We start from the raw sequence: 20,700 nt of genomic DNA, 5'->3' as shown, positions 1-20,700 counted from the left end.
CCCATCCTCAATCACTTTCTGACATGATACCCTCATAATTGTTTTTCCATTACAAGATTGCAATTTTTGAAATACCTCCATTCCTTTAATTGCTTGTTTGGCTATTTTCTATCCCTCACACTCCAGAAAGTAATGTGTTTGAGAAGTAGGATCTTAATTTTCTTACCTCCAGACCCTGGGAGCAATGCCTGAAGCATAGTAGGCATTCAAAAATATTTATTGAATGAAAATTATACACACACACATATATATACATATATAATAGCAGAGGCCATTCTGTGTGTAATAGTATTGTTCGATCAGCTGTTACAGTAAAGTCTATGCAAGCTAGAATCCAGGCAGTCACTATGAACCATCTTTGCTGAGTTTGTCTGAGCAAGTCAATTTACTTATTTAAATGATTTCTTTGCTTACCAGAGACCATCTTTATGTCTCATAGTTACTTTGTGGAGGGACTCTTGTCTGTGGAATAGTTGAGAAGCAACTACAGGTCTCTGCACAATGTAAACATCCTCTTTAGTAGGCTCAAAAATTTTATCCAAGTTCTCAACACCTGCTACTTAATCCACACGACAAACATCTTAGATTTATCTCTGAGATTTCTTTAACTCAAAAAGTCTAATTTTTTTCCTGCAACTATTAATTTGGAAAATTTAAGTCTAAGTCTACTGAACAGTTGCAAGAATTGCAAATAAACACTCTGGGTTGACCAATTGTTAATGTTCTGTCATGTTTGCTTTCCCTCTCCATGTATAGATATATGTATGGATGGATGTCTGTGTCTTTGTCTGTATCTATGCATGTGCGTATGTATGTCTGTATGTGTATGTGTCTGCAGGTCTATGTTTTGATATGCATGTGTATATGTGTATATTATCTATGTATATATGGGCATTATATGTGTGAGTATATGTTTATGTATGTGTATTTTGGCTGAACCATTTGAGAGTTAGTTGTAGACATTGATGTACTTATCCTTAAATACTTCAATATGAATGTCTTAAGACCAAGAATATGGTCCTATTCTGCAATTGTCACACTTAGGACGTCCAAAATTGATACCTAGGTCAAAATTGATATCTAATGAGCAGTGGGTTTTCAAATTTCCGTAAGTGTCCCAAAATCCCCTTAATAACTTTTTATTTTTAATCCAGGGTTCCATTATGAATCACACATTATATTTCATTGTCATATCTCTTTAGTTTACTTTCATTTAGAACTGTTCCCCAGCATGGTTTTTTTCCCCTGTCCTTGGTAACATTGACATTTTCGTAGATTCCAGGGTCAGTTGCTTTGCATAATTTTTCCTCATTTAAATGTGTCAGATTGTGCCCCCTAATTGTATCCAGGTTAAAGTCTAACATTCTAAGTACCAGATATGACCAATATGAAGTAGACGTGAAATAACTCAGATTCTCCAAGGAATTTTTAGGCTGAGTTATCAAATCAATGAATAAAAACACTTCTGACATAGGTACCAGGTATTACCTGGTAGGGCACTCTCCTCTTCTGAATTTGTTAGAACAAAAGCCTCATCAACACAATTAAGTTAGTACTTCCCACATATTAGTCACTCAAATACTACCTTCAAGATTTCTGCTATATCTAAGCTCTACCTGTGTTCATACTTATGTAATCTTCTTCTTGAAGTCAAGTTACTTATTTAAATGATTCCTTATCCTAAGAAATAATGTCTGCATAAATGGCTTTGTTATGCTTGTTTTATTTTTCTAATACTTATCAAAGCATATGTAAATATCAAAAAACAATTCGTACACATCTAAACCACCTTTCACACCACAGTGGTATACTTGGAAATGCTGAGCAGAGCATGGTCAAACTGCTCTGTGTGTGTATATGTGTGTGCATACTTGTGCATGAATGTGTGTCTATGCAGAATTACCTGGTAAGAAAAGGCTTCTCAAGAACTAAGAAGACAAGAAAATGCCAAGGTTGCCCGGCCAAACTGGGGACCATATCCAAACAAATGACAAGACCTGCAACTCCTGAGACATGCAGCTGCTATATATAGTCCCCTGACATCAGACTGACTGCGTCCTTATTCATTTCCAAATCATTCAACAGACAAGATTGAGAAGGGGCTCAGGAAAATGCTACTTAGCCAAACTCTGACAGTGACGGAATCCCTGTGTCTTCCAGAAGATCACTCTCTGTGGCCTGTAAAAAAGGCACATCGTATCACAGAATTCCTGACATTTCACATCTGCTGTATATCCCAGATAATGAGACGGAGGCCCAGAGACCCTTGTGAGTTGTCCAAGATCACACAGCTAGTGGGTGTGTGGGTGGCAAACTGGGAGCTGACTCTAAGTGCCCAGGTCAGCTCTTTCCACCACTCCATGCTGAGTCCTGGGCTGACATAGCCATTTATATTTAAAACCATCTATACAGGTATACCACACACATATAAACACAGACATATATATATACACACACACACACACGTACATGTCTAGTGTATACAGTTTTATATATGTGTTTTCATACAACCACATATATATATGTATACATGTATATGTATATACATACATATACATGTATACATACACACATACACACACATGTGTGTGTGTATACAAAACCACATCACCATTCTGGATTCCTGAGTCCCTCCCAAGTGCTCTTACAACCATGAATGTGTCCAGCCCCAAGGAGAAGGGCATTTTACAAACTTCATCCCTTGTTGTCTTTGTCACTCACCAACCAATTATTTTTCCCTGTGTCGCTGCATTTGTGAACATCGCAGACTAAACCACCCCACACTTAAATGCTTCTGGAAATTCTGCCTTTTTTTTTTTTTTTTTTTTTTTTTTTTGGGTCTTGCTCTGTCGCCAGGCTTGCGTGCAGTGGTGTGATCTCGGCTCACTGCAACCTCCACCTCCTGGGTTCAAGTGATTCTCCTGCCTCAGCCTCCTGAAGAGCTGGGATTACAGGAACAGGACTATACCTGTATAGATGGTTTTATATATAAATGGCTATGTCAGCCCAGGACTCAACATGGAGTGGTGGAATGAGCTGGCCTGGGCGTTTAGAGTCAGCTCCCAGTTTGCCACCCACTAGATGTGTGATCTTGGACAACTCACAAGGGTCTCTGGGCCTCTGTCTCATTGTCTGGGATATACAGCAGGTCTGAAGTGTCAGGAATTCTGACTAATTTTTGTATTTTTAGTAGAGACAGGCTTTCACCATGTTACCCAGGATGGCCTCAATATCCTGATCTTGTGATCTGCCTACCTCGGCCTCCCAAAGTGCTGGGATTACAGGCATGAGCCACTGTGCCCAGCCAACTCTGCCCATCTTAATTCCTGTAGTGATATTCTTAAAGTCCAGTCATTGACCTAGGGCTGGACCTCCTGCTTCCTTTTCACTGGGTCAAAGCCTGTAGAGAAACTGACTTGTGTGGGGTCAAGGTGGCTGAGTAATGTCCTATACCTATACCAGCAGCCTGCTGACATCCAGCTATTCATTTGGCCAAGTCATTCTCAGAGACTCTGCCCTCTTCTCCATCCCCACATCCTATGAGTTATTAAGTTCTATGGCTTATGTCTCCTTAGCTTCTCTCCCATTCATCCTTTTCTCCTTTCCTGAAGATACACCTTGGTGCAGGCCTTCATCTTTCTCCCCTAAGTTATTACAAGGCCTGCTGGTATCTCCACTTGCTGGTAGAGCCATCTTCTCCACCACACCAGTGGCTCTCAAAGTTTGGTCCAGGGACTCCAGGAGGTCCCTAAGATTCTTGCAGGGGGTTCCTGAAGATGAGACTATTTCTACAATGTGATTAAGGTGTGATATGCCTTTTTTACTCTCTCTCTCTCTCTCTCTCTCTCACAACATACAGTGGAGTTTTCTGAAGGCTCCTGACATGGAATATCACAACAGAGTGAATGTAGAAGCAGATACGAGAATCCAACGGTTTTCTATTAAGCGAGATATGAAGGAGACGTGCAGAACTATGCAATAATACCACTCTTCTCAGGAAATACTTTTTCCTTTGCAAAACATAATTTTTTTCATAAAAATGTGTTTTCATGTTAACATGTGGTAGGTTTACTTTTTTCAATTAGTTAGTAAACATTTAAAAATGTTACCAGTTTTAAGTTTTAATATAGTGAATATGGATAAATATAACCCACATGAACAAGACCTCTTTAAGATCCTCTGTAATTGCTGAGTGTCTAAAAGGATTCTGATACCAAAAAGTTTGAAAACTGTTCTGACATTTAAAATTTTTTGATTTTTTAAAAATTTGATTTTTTAAAATGTATTATTTTTTTAAAGAAAATCTATTTTATCAAGTTACTCCTCCATTTAAATCCATTAATATATAGAGGATAAAACTCCTCAAGGTCATCATTGCTGCTTTACCGCTGTACATAGGCTAACACCCTGCCATCCCACCTCAGTCCCCTGCCCCAACATGCCCACGTTCCATCTCGCCACTACCAGCTCAGGTTTCCTAAGCCAACTGCAGTGGTTTTCTATCGTGTTGACTTAGCTATGTAGGACCGTGTTTCCCAGATTTCCCTTTCCTGTGGGAATCCAGTTGAGGCTGGCCTTGAGAAAAGTCATCCTGAGATCTGGAAGGCAGACATGCTATGCAGAATTACCCTTGGAAGGCACTATCTCAGCTAACACACATTGCTGCTGATCTCCTGGCTGGCAGTGTTGGGGAGAGCACAAGTAGCCCACAGTTCTTCCGCAGCCCCCTGGGTCTCCACCCCCAGTTTCCCAGTCTGGGTGTGCAGCTCCAGGGCAAAGGGTGTCTGCTTTCTCCTTAGGCCACCTATGCTGCTGGGGCACAGGTCCTTGTTCATCCTCATAAGTTCTAGTTTGCCCTTGCTTCTCCTCACACCAGTCCCAATTTCTTCTTCCCTGAGCCCTGCTGACCTAGAGCAACTTCAGTCCCACCACCAGCAGTAGAGGCAATACCTGCCATAGATTTCTTCACCAGCTTCCTTCATGGTCCCTACTGAGTGACTTTTTGTGCTCTGCAAGACCTTTGCATTCCAAGTATCTCCCACAACTGTGGAAGATCTGTTTATTCTAGTAATAAATCTATTATTCCATGTCATTCACAGGGGCCCTGCTTCCCTGTTCACACCTTAATTCATATCAAATCTCCAGGTGTCCTTCCCTGCCTCTAGCTGTCCGGCAGAACACCAATTTGACCTTTCCTGGATCAACTCAGGATTCCCAAAGTCCTTTCTTTTTTTTTTTTGAGACGGAGTCTCGCTGTGTCTCCCAGGCTGGAGTGCAGTGGCGCGATCTCGGCTCACTGCAAACTCTGCCTCCCGGGTTTACGCCATTCTCTGCCTCAGCCTCCCAAGTAGCTGGGACTACAGGCGCCCGCCACCACGCCCGGCTAGTTTTTTGTATTTTTAGTAGAGACGGGGTTTCACCATGTTAGCCAGGATAGTCTCGATCTCCTGACCTCGTGATCCACCCGCCTCGGCCTCCCAAAGTGCTGGGATTACAGGCTTGAGCCACCGCGCCCGCCCAAAGTCCTTTCTAAGCCATTTCACCAGCTCACAGTCCAGTGGATATGACTCTTGTGCTCTTCATGTGCTCTACGCTCAGCATGCCATGCAGTACTCCACTTGTAGTGCTTTATAAACAGTTTTCCACAGGTCTCTATCTCTTCCTCCTACATCTGCAAGCTCTCTGAGATCAGAAACAGGACCTCATGATCTATACCTTTGTATCCCAGTCCCATATTTTAAAAATAACCTTGACAGAGGGGAGGCAGAATAAATATGACATGGGTTTTTAAATGCCAGTTACTGGAAAAGAGGATGAATGAGAAAGGCTGGGATTAGCAAATTCTTTATGTCTAAGCTGGGGTCTGCATAAAGCAGTGTTTTGTTTGTTTGTTTGTTTTAATAAGGCATAACAATTATTTAGGGAGTTTTGGGGGTATGTTTGTTTTGTTTTGTTTTAAGTAGATTCCTAGTGCCATGCTTTCAGATATTTTGATTTGCAGACTTGGGGCAGAGCCTAGAACTCTTCAATTTAACAAGACATGGTGATCTCACAAAGAGAGAAGAACACAGCTTGAGGACCACTGCTAAAAAGAATATAGTGGGAGGGGAGGGGTTTAGGGTAACAATTCTTAAATTAGGCTCTTTGAATCACTTAGTGGGGAGAGTAGGGAGAGTAAGAGAAACTTAACAAAAATGCAGTTTCCTACATCCCACACCAAATCCACCAAATCTTCATAATCAGAAGCAGAGATACTTCAAAAGTGATGGCTGCCTTGTGGGGCTCTGAGCAAGGAACATTTATTCCTGTGGTTTAGCTGTTTATCCATCCTGACTTGGTGTAGGGACATTAACTTCCTGTCTTCATCTAGTCACCTAAAAACTCACCCTTGAACCTTCTGTCTATGAAGCAGAGACCAAGTGGTGTCCCTGGATATAAATAATAAATACTCATAAGGAAAGGCCTTTGGGAGGGGTCACACAAAAGGATTCTAAAGAGAAAGTGGGGAGATTTTTGGAAAAATATCAGATTAACAAAAAGACTAAACAAAGTGATTCATAGAAAAGACAACAAAAAACTGGAAAGACAAGCATGATTCTAATGGTTCCAGTGAGTTTAAAGCCCATGCGGTGCCTATGAATTCCTCTCCAATTGTTTCTTCATATAGTTTGCACCTGTCCTGTCCCATGCAGTAACCACTGGCCACATGTGGCTACTGAGCACTTGAAATGTAGCTAGTGTAACTGAGGAGCTAATTATTTAAGTTTATTAACTGTGATTAATTTAAATTTAAAGACTAATATCCAATTCAGCCATTGGAAAATGTTTAAGTATGTTTGAAACAACTTAGACATATGAACTTTTTTTTTCAACTGTAAATTTTATAAAATCTAAATATAGGTCAAGTATTTCTGATGAAAACTTAGTGTCCAAAGTGCAACATGGTGTAAGTATAAAATATAACACCAGATCTCAAAGACTTAGTGTGTAAAATTTAATACATTTTATTTGATTAAAGTCAAAACGATAATTTTGAATATACTGGATTAAGTATATTACTGAAATTAAGTATACATTTTTCTTTTTACATGTTTAATGCAATTACTGAAAAAAATTTTAAATTACCCAAGTGGCTAGCATGATATTTCTATTGAACAGTGCAGCTCTATATAGAATGGGACTATTTAATGAGGGAAATGAGTGTTCCTCTATAAAGTAGTCATTCCAGGGAATTATAAGCTGACTCCAAGGATGCTATCATTTTGGAAATGCAGTCCTTTCTGAATCTCATCCCTACCTCGTCTCCACCTGCTACAAAGCAACCTTCAGGGTAGCTGATGAGCCCCTTCCAAAAAAATCCTTAGGATTTTCAAGTCCCAGTCTGGTGTTCACACACCTTGATTACCTTCTTCATTCAGTAGTCTTACTTCAATTGACTTTGGCTTATTTCAAAACACCAGAACCAACCCAAAACCATTTAAGAATGAACATTGATGACAATATTCAAAATATTATACCACTGCTTCTCAGAGAAGACTCAATACTATTTTGAATAAAGGCAACAGTATCTCTCTCCAAAGGGACCAATTATGAAGTCAATTGCAAACTTTAGGTTGAACTATGGCGTTTTTGTTAAATAAGTTAACAAACAGTAAATGACATTCTTTTTATAATCCCATCTGTAGGTCTTATTTTTCTGAGAACTGTTTTAGCTGTTATTTTCCACATCATCAGGTATTGGTTCACACTTTGAGACAGAAGTTTTTAACTTCAGGGTCCGACAGGTCCATGATGAGGCCGTGGCCAGAATGTAAGGGATCTACAACTGTGTAGGATCTCTTCTCATTTCTTTCCATTGACCCTTAATTGAAATTTGGCATTTCCTTCCATTTAAAAGGCAGGCAACAGATTACACTACCATTATATATCTGGGACATCACCAATAAAAGTCACAATGTTCTTTTTATATGACAATACAATTCTTCCACAAATCCTGAAAATTTATTTTTTTACATCATGACATTAAAGTCATGATAGTTAATTTCTCCTGATCATAGCACCTCATAATATATAGAGACAAGTATTGGTCAATTCTTCACTTGGCAGTCATTCAGTCATGAAAGGTGGAAGATGCATTATCCCACCCTAGATATTTAGACATCTACAATGCTTTGTGGAATTCCTTATTCATACTTGTTTGTTCTTCATCAATGGAAAGAAGTCAGGCATTTAAATTAGTCATTACAATTTTGCAAATTGGAAAGTTCAAATGAGAATTTTTGATTCTTCGAAAGTTACTATTGCTGTTTGGAATATGATATACATGTAGGCTACAAGTCTAGACCAGGCAAGTTCAAACACATCTGATGGTTAAACAAAATGTTGAAATGTGTTATTTAAAGTAAGTTTAAGATTATTATTGATGATACATTGGGTGATGATATTAGTCATCCATAATGTTGTAAATTCTGTGAGATTCAGTGTACTTTGTGTTATTTGTCTTGCTTTTAGTAATCCTATGTACTTTCTTAAAATTTAAAAATATCATTCTGAAAAAGGGTACATAGGTTTCACCAGACTGCCAAAGGGATCTATAGCAGGAAAAATGGCTAAATCTCCTGCTCTAGGCATTCCATGACTAATCTAGGACCCTGAATATCCACGTATTACTAGAGATGCCTGCTATCCACAGAATCCGCAAACGTTTCCTAGCCCTGGACACAGTGTGCCCAGACTTCCCGGTCAATTTACAACTGAGTAGAAAGAAGACCTCTTCATTGCCATCCACACGAAGGAAAGGTAAGGTAGAGAAAAGAACATGACTTTATAAAAGAAGTAATGGCACAAAGTTTCACCTGATAAAGCCCTAGAAGTTGATGGTGAATTTGAGGTGGTGGAGCCTGAGAAGCAAACAACAACTTCATGGTAACTCAATAAATTACCACTAATTTTTCTAGAAACCGGTAGGCTCTTCTTCAATATGAAAAGTGAATTATTCTTACCTGTTATTACTGATGCCATTTCCTTCACTCAGCTGAATATAATATGAATGTACATTTAGAAACACATCCTGGCCAACACAGTGAATCCCTGTCTCTACTAAAAATACAAAAATTAGCTGGGTATGGTAGCAGGCACCTGTAATCACAGCTATTCAGGAGGCTAAGGCAGGAGGATTGCTTGAACTCAAGAGGCGGAGGTTGCAGTGAGCTGAGATTGCACCACTGCACTCCAGCCTGGGTGACAGAGTTAGACTCTGTCAGAAAGAAAGAAAGAAAGAAAGAGAGAGAGAGAGAGAGAGAGAGAGAGAGAAAGAAAGAAAGAAAGAAAGAAAGAAAGAAAGAAAGAAAGAAAGAGAAAGAAAGAGAGAGAGAGAGAGAGAGAGAAAGAAAGGAAAGAAAGAGAAAGAGAAGAAAGAGAGAGAAATAAAGAAAGAAAGAGAAGAAAGAGAGAAAGAAAGAAAAGAAAGAGAGAGAGAGACAGAAGGAAGGAAGGAAAGAAAGAGAGAAAGAAAGAAAAAGAAAGAAGGAAAGGAAGGAAGGAAGGAAGGAAAGAAGGAAGGAAGGAAGGAAGGAAGGAAGGAAGGAAGGAAGGAAGGAAAAGAAAGACTACGGCACTCTCCAGTTAAAAAGAAAGCTATATGGGCTTTCCACACTAAACCCAGGCTGGGCAGAAGAAAGTGATGCATATTGGAGGCCCATATTTTTCAGCACTGTTGTCCCAACATTTAGAAACACCCCTGGCATAAAAACAACACTGTAGCTTTTAGAAATTTTGTTGTGTGTGTGTTTTTTTTAACACTAAAAAATGAGATTTAGCCCACAATTTAATATTGTCAATACATATTCTTCATTACACAACTGGCATGCCAACTGTTACCTAAGCACTTCAGACTCTTCAAATCCCACACCCACACATTCTGAACTCATCTGCATCCAGATATGAATAAAGATGAATAGCATCTTGAGGAAATTGCTTCTCCATTCTCAAATGGCAAAAGCCATGGAGTATACTCCTCATAGTGTCTGAGGAATTTCTAAGAGCAACAAGAAAAAATCCTAAAGTCACTATTTTGTAAGAAAAATCACATCCTTCTATGGCAACCTGCCCACTGGGGATTTCAAATTAAAAGGGACCTTAGAATTCCCTTCCTGTAATTCTCTCTCTCTCTCTCTCTCTCTCTCTTTTTTTTTTTTTAAAGGACTTCTTTATTTTACTAAACTCAAGTTAATTAGGTTTTGGCAGGTCAGCAGCTCAATTCAGCATCTCTTTATAGAGAATGGTTCTAAGAGATCTTGATGAAATTGCAAATGCTTAGAAACAGTCATTTGCTTGCATGCTGGGTAAATAGGAAAGCATGCTGACTGTATTTATTTTCCTATCATTATGTCACTGTGGGGTGAGCTAGTAAAAAAAGTAGAGGTTGCTAACATTTTGGGGGTGTGTGTGTGTGTGCATCCTAAAATAATTTATTTTTTTCTTCATCTCAAACCATTATTCCATGATTGCAGGAAGTCCCCAACACTAGAATAAACTGTTCGCTAAATGTTTATTTATAAATTGGATTTTTTCACTTAAATCATTAGTGTTCATTGATTCATTCAACAGATAGTTACTGAGTGCCAATTATGGGCCAGACTTGTGATATACACAGATGCAAAAGCGAGGTCCATTTTTATCCCAAGAGATGCTTACAAGGTGATGAGATGCCCAGGCTAACCTACATTAATTTCTTGTCTTAGTTAGGGCTGCCTTAACAAATTGCCATAGACTGGGTGGCTTAAACAACAGGAATTCATTTCTCACAGTTCTGGAGAAGATACCAGCAGGGTTGATACCTGGTGTAGGCTCTTTCCTTGGGTTGCAGACAGCCGCCTTCTCACTGTGTCCTCACATGGCCTTTCCTTGGTGCGTGCAGGCGGAGAGAGAGAGGAAGCACGCTTTCTGGTGTCTTTTCTTGTAAAAACACTAATCTCATGCTGAGGACCCCACCTTCATGACTTCATCTAGATCTAATTACTTCCCAAAGGCCCTGTCTCTAAATACCATCTCATTGGGGGTTAGGACTTTGATACTTCCTTAATAGCAAATGTGCTATTTCATCTATAATATTAGTTCAGTAGAACAAGGTGTCTCAAATCCACCTCAGAGGAGAGGAACCTTGGCCCCTCTGGGACTCCTGCAGTGGTTCGGAGAACAGGGCTCCAGAAACTGGCAGGAAACGGGAGCTATAGAGGCATCAGACACTGCAGTCCTGAGGTCCAGGTGGCTTGAGGCTCAGAGGAGACTAAAACAGACTCTGAGGCTCAGGTCAGTTCCAGAAACAGAGGTAGTAAAATTTTTGCAGTGGAGCCAAAACTTATAATGAATGTTCTTCTGAAAGTTAGGTATCCTTATTTCAAGGTCTGCCTGTATCTTTGAAGCTTCTTATGATCATGTTCAATCAGGCAATACAACAAAACAAATAAAGATAACACAAATCAGACAACACCAACATTCAATGTATTATAATAGCCTGGAGTTTTTGCAAAGCTGCAATTACACAGAGCTTTTAGCCAGCCCCAGTGAAGCAAGCTGGGTACATATCCAACTCTCAGCAGTGTCAAAGCCAACATTCACCAAGCTCAGCCCCTCAACCAGAAATAATTTGACTTTTATAGGGTTTGATCATTTCCTTAAAAGCCTTTATGATCAAAGCCAGCCTGGAATGGAAAGGGATCAAAAGATGGGAAATTACACAAATGCAAGTGCAGATTTTGACATAACCCCCATTAACAAGTAGTGCAGCAGATGCCTTTTCAGAGAATCCCCCCCCCCATCTCAAGGAAACAACAAACACACACCATGTCGAGGTGAAATGAACCTTTTCTCTGTCACCCTGAATCTATGCAGAATCAATAAATAACTCTTAGCTGGATCTTTGACACACAGACTTTCAAAATGGAATGTCAAGCTCCTTGTGATGTTTTTAACAGAATAAAGGGGAAAAATACACCTACGTTTTTCTTCCCCCATCTATTGTTAAAATTAACAAGGCAGGTGAGGACATTCAGGTGTCTTTGGGTGACTTAAACCATGCTGAGGGCTGTACTGAGTGTATGGCTCTGCCACAGCATGCTAGGACCCAGGAAGAATTCTAACACTTGTCTGATTCTTTGCAAGGACTTTTATCTCCATCATCCAAAAAGCTCCTCACAGCAAGGTATGAAAGACAAGAAATATAGCCATTTGGCAGAAAACCAAGGCTCAGAGAGCTTAAGAAACTCTCACCTGTGGTCACACGGCTAATGGCAGAATCATATTCAAAATCAGAAATCTCAACTGCAGAGCTTATCATCCTTAACCAAGCCTGGAAACCCAGGGCTCCACTTTTCTGTGGAAAGCTGAGTATAGCCTGCATATGTGTTTTGTTTTGTTTTATTTTGTTTTGAATTTAGTTAGTTCTACTATGTTTTAAATGAATTGGTTCTACCAAACATTAGGATCTTACACATGAAAATATGGACTTCTGACACCTTTTGGAAAACCCAAAGTTCAGACCTACACTGGTGCAGGCAACAGGAGAAAAAAAAAAAAAGGACTAAAAGGAGACTGCAGCTCACTTCCTGGAAGATCTTGCCATAACCCAGAGCTGATCAAAGATCTCCTCTGTCTGTGACCTCATGCTCAGCTACACAAAACCCTAACAAGTCATTATTCTGTTCCCTTTTCCTGTGTCTGTGCTTTCCCTCCTCCTGGGATAACCTCATCTGTCTTATCAATTTGGTGGGTATACATAATCTTCTTCCAGGATGCGGTTCAAATGGACCTGGCTCCACGAAGAATTGACCATGAAGTCAATTCTGATACCCCTGGGATAATCAGGCTTTGTTCAGGGTTCTTGAACATTTTCTTATGCTTGTTTTACAAACCTGCTTTCATCTGTGCACATTCAGTGCTGAGTACACAGTAAGCAATCAATAATATTTTGTTCAATAATAATAACAATGACTTAAGTAGTACTTCTCATGTGCCAGATACTGTTAAAAAGCACCTTGTTCATGTTAATTCATTTAAGCCTCACAACTACCTATTATTATACCCATTTCACATAGAGAAAACTGAGACATACTAAAGGTTAGAAAAATTTCCCACAGTCACTCACTCAGCTATTAAATGGCAGATTAATTAGAACGTAGTCAGGCTACCTTTGGATGAATGAGTGGGTGTGTAGGTGGATGAATAATTAGATAGAAGAAAGGGAGAGAGAGAAGAAGAGAAAGGAAGAAGAGAGGGGAGGACAGATAAACTGTCAGCAATAGGGAATGGCGGCGGAGGCAGATGTGAAAAAGTGCTTTCTGTTGCAGGGGCATCGAGTCTTTTGGTGGGGTAGGGGCAGCAGTATGTGCTTGTAAACTCTACAACCAGCTTTCTAAGGGAAAATGCTTGCTTCGTAGTATAAACAGTGGTGCAAATCCTCCTACCATGACTGATTTCATGATGCCAACGTGATATCTGATTACAGAGTTGGAGAGGGCCAGTTCGAACACACCAGGGCACAGGGTATGCCAAGGAAAATGGCACATAAAGTGACAGGTAACAGCCAGGTGACAAAGGACTGTGGAGGCCAAAGCAACTCCATCTTGGATGCTAATCCACCATGTTGACTTCTGATTAACTTCAGTTCCTGGAAGGCCTCTAAGATTTTCCACTTATCTAGTGTTCCTTGTGTAAGAGCGGGCACTTACTTACTATAAATCCTGCCCTTAGGTCAAACAAATTTGATGTTACCATATTCAATAGTTCTACAAATCCTTTCGGAATCATCCCTTTCCTATAATATGTGAACCCTGGGTCTAGTGGGTAATGGCTCAGGGATCCACCAAGATGGGCACATAGTCAAAATCTAAGGAACCCTTCTTCATCTTCCTATATCTTGCCTACATGACAATTATCTTGTCTCGCTATCGCCTGACATACAGACATGACTTCTGTTCCTAAGTCCCAATTGTAGGTTTCTTTCTGATAAACTAGATTTGTCAGCCTCTTTCTTCAGTCTCTCAGCTTCCTTGAACTTTGGGATAGGTTTGCGTAGACCTGCCCATTGCTAAACAAGGACCTGTTAAACCATACTAAGGATGCAATCCTCTTATATGCAAGCAGGAGTAATTTAAAGGATTTTAGCAGAGAGTGATATGATCGTATGCTTATAAAGAGTTGGACACAAGTACATAGTCAAAATCTAAGGAACCCTTCTTCATCTTCCTATATCTTGCCTACATGACAATTATTGCCGCAAGAAAAGTTATCAATTGTTTCACCCCTTCGTACCTTGTCCCTTTACCGGTCAGCTATTTCTCTCTCTGTGTCACTCCCCCTCATCCTTTTATTGTAGGTTCCCAGAAGTGCTCCAGGTGTAACAGACCCTCAGGACTGTAGAGTGTCCATCTATCATTGTTGGATCTGTAACATGTAAGGGCTGGAAGACCTAAGCAAAGAAATGAGTCTGAATTAACTTAAACAGAGAAGACATCATATGGAGTAAAAATAAAACAATGTCAGACACATCTTTGACATTATATACACATATAACTGAAAAGGACTTTAGAAATCATTTAATTCCTAACTTTCCTCTTACTGGGGAAGTAGAGCCCAGAACATTTGACGTAACCAGCCCAGTGCCACAGAGATGGTTACAGTCAAAGCTGGAACTGGAACTAGAACTAGGTTGCCTGGTTCCCAAATAGTCTATACGCACATAAAGAGGGCATTTTCTGAGATGTCGCCACCCCTGCAAAGTCAAAAGCTTTCTTAGAAGAGTTTTTTTCTTCTACTAAGCAGGTTCTATTTCATCAAACAGAACAAACAAAAACATGCTAATTTCCAGGAGCAGGGACATTCTGTTATCTTCCAACACTGGACAACATGAGCCATCTGTTTAGCAAACACTCCAGGACCACAGTTCCCTCTTTATCACTCAAGGCCTTATTATCTACTCTAAAAATTCTTCAGATCCTGACCTCTTCCCATGGTTCTCCATCTACCTGCCTGGGCCGAAGCCATTTCCTGATAACTGGGAAGTGGGAAGGGAAACGAAGTGAATCTTTAAAAACTATTTTGGCAAGTCTACTCAAGAGAAATTGTTGGAGGGGGAGTTGAAACTTTTGGCTGAAATGCAATGGAGTCTGATAATTCACCCTCATTTCAGGTGATATTGGCCAAGGCTACAGTGAACCTAGCCAAGGGGGCCACTGGGAGCTAAAACACAAGCCAGGGTTCATCGGGCCAGGATCCAGGAGGCTATTTTTGCTCCAAGGAAGCCCATTTTTCATTTCTCACAAAGGCATCCCATATCTTGGTTGTGGCCCTGATAAAGGATCCTTTTCCAGCTGAAGGTCTTCTCTACTTTCCAATACCACTATCCACAGTCTTGATCCCTAAGAACAGAGCAGAAAAAGCCACTTTCCCGAGTCAGAGAAGTGAAAACTGATCTGGGGAGGAAGGTCCCAAAGTGCTAACGCCGCTAGAAGATCCCAGAGTGCTAAAGCAGCTGTATTACCATTTGCCTGGGCCTGTCCCAATTTATACCTACTGTCTTGGAAAAACAACTAAGAGCCCTTTCATTCGCCAAAGTGTCCCAGTGGGAAATGATAAATTATATGGTTGCCATTGTCTGGAGTTCTTGGGGTCAGAGACCTCCAAGGCATCTACCAATAGAATTCAACGCACTCATGAACCTGCATGGAAAAAAAAATCACAACTTTGTGAAGCTTAAACGGCAATGTACCATCTCATTCCATTTTGAACACAGGCCATAAACCTCAATAGTAGCAGTACTAGTGATTAAGTCACCAATATAAATATTTTCATATCACACTACAGCTGCCATAGTTATCTCATAGGAGCATGTATGCCCATTCCTACTTCGAAACAATACTAGCCACTAGTCCCACTACAAGATCTTGTTATAGAGGCATTATGTAAGAAGCACATACATTAGTAACAGTGGTTTCTTTTATAAGTCGATAAACAGATATTTCAATAAAATTGGTTTGTGCTATAATCATATGTATTATATTTTATGCATTTAAACACACCATTCCAGGGCCCCTAGGCTTTGTCAGACTGTCAAAGTGCACCATGGAGTAAATCAGAGAAGACCTTGGCCTGGAGATTGATAAAGCCACATTAATGTGGCACTCTGATATGTGAGAAAGAGACCTTGTCCTCTGGCTGGGGAGCTAGGCTGCCTGTGAATTATCTACGCTATGCAGTGTTATTTAGTGCATTCGTTTATCTTATAAGCCTCTTCTTTCAGTCTTTATTACTCCCATTCTCTTTTTTTGCTTTCTCTTATTCTTATTGTTTTGTTTTGGTTTTTTCCCCCCTTATCCTTTGGTTTAGGTTTACTATCAGGTATTTCTTAGTCTTACTGTGCTAAGTATCGGGTTCTCTTCCTTTGGGTAGGTTTTTTGTGGTTGCTGTTTTTGTTTTTGTTTTGCCATGCTTCTCTTACTCCTCTTTCTCTCTTGCCCCCACCTTTCCCACCTTTCCCACCTTTCTGTGCTGTTGTCTGCTGCCTCTAGCTTGGCCCTCCTGACTTGGCTGGCCACACACCATACCCCTTTCACAGGTTTTGTAGCGGAAGCATTGAGTATCAACAGTCCACAGTACATCTTCCCTTTGGGAATCATTTTCAGTTTACTAGCAGATACTTTTTCTGAGCCACAGTTAAAATAACAAACTGTCCACTCCAATAAATGACCGCACAACACATAGTAGCAGGAAAATAAAAGCTTTGAAACCCTAAGCTTAAATATAATTGTGGAAAGGGTGAAAAGTATTCCACTTAATAATCCGTGATGGCCAGACATCTAGGGAAGATCAGCAGCCTGGACCAGGACTCTTCTCAGTGCATAAATTCCCAGTGCAGCATAGGAAAAGCATACTGCTTAGTCACTGCTAACAGGGGGAGCCCTCTGTAGCAGGCCTATACAATGATTATTTCTCCAAATCAGAGCTCAGGTTAGAAGACTCAGGGGAAAGCCATGAGACCTCATGACCTTTGTGCTTTAGCTTTAGAGAACTATGCACTGTGCCTTCAGCACGGCCCTCACCAGAGGACATATTTGTCCTGAACTATTATAGCAGTCTCTCCCAGTAAGTTACTGAATATTTCTTCTATCAATGACCTAAAATTGGAAGGAAGAAGGGAAGGAAGGAAGGAAGGAAGGAAGGAAGGAAGGAAGAAGGAAGGAAGGAAGGAAGGAAGCGAAGGAGGGAGTGAGGGAGGGAAGGAAGGAAGGAGACGGGGTGGAGGGGCGGGAGGTAGAGGAGGAAAAGAGAATAAAAGGAAACTAATCTGTATTTGGAAACATACTTACCACTTTGTCAAATATTACTCCATGGTTGAGGATAGCTTCACATATTTGAAATATTTGTTTCCATTTTATTTCTAATGAAAGGCATCTAAAGCATTTTTTTAAACTGTCTGAAAATGCAGTGACATTTGCACTGGACAAGTATTAACATAAAAGGTAGCTGAGAGAGCTTAGGATAAAATGAAACTGTAAATTTCATAACCTTTCCTAATCTGTTCATTTATTCTCCTAAAGAATAAAATCTGGTTTTATTTGGGGAGGATTTTTTTTTTTTAAGTATTTACTCCTTTAGCTATTTTGAAAGAACTATATGGCTCTTACTATTAACTTACCGGCTGTGGTGGAGAAATAGTATGTTCAAACCTATCAGCTTTTGAGAAGATTCCAGATTTCATTCTCATATGAAATGACCATTTTGTCATTGTCGTGTTGAGATGTATTAACTCACTAAGTTTTTATAAAGTATATGTAGATATATACTAACATCTAAGGTATAAGAGCTTCCATCATGACTCCAAACCACTTATCAAATAAAGTTCACAAAGTCACAATCGGCAGATAATAAAATAAATACAAAATTTATTAATTTTATGGATTATTCAAATCTAAATATAGATTAAGATATTTTATATTTGTTTAAAATAAAATCAATAAGGGTAAAGCTTCTCAGGTCCTACTCTCAGCTTTTTTTTTTTTTAGTATCTTCTTCAAACTCTTTCTACAGAACCTTATTATTTAGCTTCTCTTGCTATTAAAAATAGTCAAGATCAGATATTCTAAATCTTGATTATTTTTTATTTTCAAATATCTAACCCAAGACTTTTAACTCATACTGTGTATTGTATAAGCATATCTATTCATTGTGTTCTGAATAAAAGTTTTTATTTTTTCATATCCTTTGTCTCAGAGCATATTGCTTAATAGTAATTGTTATTCTAAATGTCAACAAACTCATATTTATATGATTTAAGATAAAGGCACACCCCAAAGAATTTCCCCAGAAGATGTGTGATGTGGGACTTTTGATACTGCACCACATAGAAGCCACAATAAAATAAGTAGAGGGGATTGGACCACATAAGTAAGATAAGGATACAGCTCCCATGAATAAACTAGGAACTGGACACCAGAATGTCTGCCCAGGTTCCAAAGGATTCCCTTTCCTGTGGTCCCTGGGACAGAAACCATTTCTTTCGGATATTGTCACACTTAATTTCAGTGTTACATCTCTTTTCTTTAACACTGCTGCAACTCAACTAAGCTGGTATCCCCACCTCCAGAAGGTCACCCTTCTGGGTGATCTGGTTTTGAATGGCTCTTCCTGAAGAGTGGGGCAGCTGTGCACGTTTTTCCTACTTGCATGAAAACAAAATTGGTTTCTAATGAATTCTCTGGAAAATGAATGCTTCCCCTTGAGATAACTGGGGTCTTGGGGATTCAGAACAGTCGACCTGACACAAAAGGCAGACTGAGGTTGGGGGTAGGAAAAAAAGGAAGAAGAGCGAGCAGCTCTTAGTGCATGCTGGATCTCTGTGGGCATTTTGGTCACACCTGGGTCCCTCAGCAGCCAAGCCTCACCTCCATCTTCCTCCACCCATCCCTCCTCTGACAATAATGTTGACTCACTCTCTTCTTTTCTTCTTCCACCTCCCTCACTATAGGATGACCTAGGTCCTAGTGTGCCACAGCATTAGAGATAGAAATCCTATTCCAGGTGACATAAAAGGCACCAGGTTTCCACCATCTGTCTATGACTCTTGCCCTGCTGATGTGATTCTGAAAAACAGGATTCTTCTATCCCCCCTATTGATTATGACTATTACTGTAGTCATAGTCAATATTACTATTGACTTTGTGTTAGTTTGTCTCCAAAGAGAGGACATCCTGGTACTATAGAGAAAAGACATGAGGTGTTCTTGGAAACTAGAGCTTTGTCTCATGAAATGCTTAAAGGTGTATGAAATCCTCAAGTGACTGGAGAAAGCCCCCTTTGTTGAAGGGGCTAGGTAGGCAAGGAAGTGACAAATATTATTGGAAGTGACAAAGAACTATTTTTCCTCTTTCTGAGCCTCAAGTACAGAAATATATTGTTTTGCCTCAGCTTTACATCAGCATAAACTTTAATGAAAAGTCAAAAATCCACGAGAAATCCAATAATTCATGCCATTGTATTCAAAAGAATGTTTCCTGTGATAGGAAAAATTCCCTATTATTTTCACAAATACTTGGAAGTATGGAAGGATGAAGCAACTCAATCTAACAGAAGACTTTGCTAAAATCATTAGAAATCATTTAATCTTATTTAGAATCATCCAGAGGAGGCTTACATAGTTAATTTTTGTTGATCTGAAGACTTATAAATATTCTGCAAATTTTTATTTTTGCAAAAAGAGTCACATTTGTGGCAGCTTATTCATTATATATGATATAGAGTTTTTCTGCTTATGCTGATTGAGAAGCATTTATGGGAAAATAAGCAAAACACTCTTTTTAAAATAAAAATTATTTTCCTAATTAATTTTAAGATGCTAAAAAAAATAGCGGGAGTGAGCATAACTTATTTATGTATAATGGTACCATATTTGAGCAACAGTCAAAAGGCAGTGGTTCTAGCATTAGTTACGCTACAAATGCACCAAGCGGCCTTGAGCTCAGCATTGAATCTCCTCCCTGAGTCTGGATTGGGTGGGATGACATCTGAGATTCCTCTTAGCTCTAATTCTGTGACTCAATTCAGAGAGAGGCTTTCATTTGCTGAATACAATTGCTACATAAAACTGCCTCTAGTTCTTGACCACAGAGCAAATCCCTGTTCATATTTGGATCCCTCCTTCCATTTATCTTCCTATTTAAAAAGAGAATGTCTACGAAAGGTTCAGAAGAGAAGTCCAGTACCAGTAGCCAGTTTTGTAAATTGATTTACAGTACTAGTATTCCACTATACCAAACTTTGAGACAGGCGATATGCAACATCAGTCTTCCCAATACTCTGGTCACAGGGGCTCACAGGCCAGGACTGGCACTCACAGGATGCCCCTGCAGTTTGGAGTAAAGGGTTAGGGGCCTCGCTCATGCTTCCTTCTAGACAAAGGGTTTTCAGTACCAAATAGGGCTGGGAGTATGGGACATACTCAGTGTTCTCTGCTCACCAGACCAATCAGCCCCACCATTTCCTGGCTGAATGCCAATAAGCAGACAACTTGATTTCTTCAATACTGGGTTTCCCCATCTATAACATGAGATAAGTATCTCTACCCATCTTTCAGGACTGTTGTGAGGGTTAAATCTAACACAAGCATACACAATATCACATATAGTGTCTGGAATAGAGTAAGAACTC

General features: G+C 39.8%; 1 protein-coding gene across 6 annotated transcripts in view; it reads right to left on the bottom strand.

The window, feature by feature from the left end:
• The window catches only part of LRRC3B (leucine rich repeat containing 3B), a 185,153-nt gene that overhangs the window by 161,091 nt on the left and 3,362 nt on the right, over positions 1-20,700 (bottom strand). Inside the window, exon 2 of one of the 6 annotated variants that reach the window (XM_009201810.3) lies at positions 14,311-14,467. The exons of the other annotated variants lie outside the window; for them this stretch is intronic. The gene's annotated coding sequence lies outside the window, so the exon portion shown is untranslated. The remainder of the gene's footprint in view (positions 1-14,310; positions 14,468-20,700) is intronic. 6 annotated transcript variants of the gene reach the window in all.

The sequence above is a fragment of the Papio anubis genome, chromosome 2 (assembly GCF_008728515.1).
Source record: "Papio anubis isolate 15944 chromosome 2, Panubis1.0, whole genome shotgun sequence".
Taxonomy (NCBI): Eukaryota; Metazoa; Chordata; class Mammalia; order Primates; family Cercopithecidae; genus Papio; species Papio anubis.
Note: the sequence above shows the minus strand (reverse complement) of the source record. Positions and strands in the feature narration are given on the sequence as shown.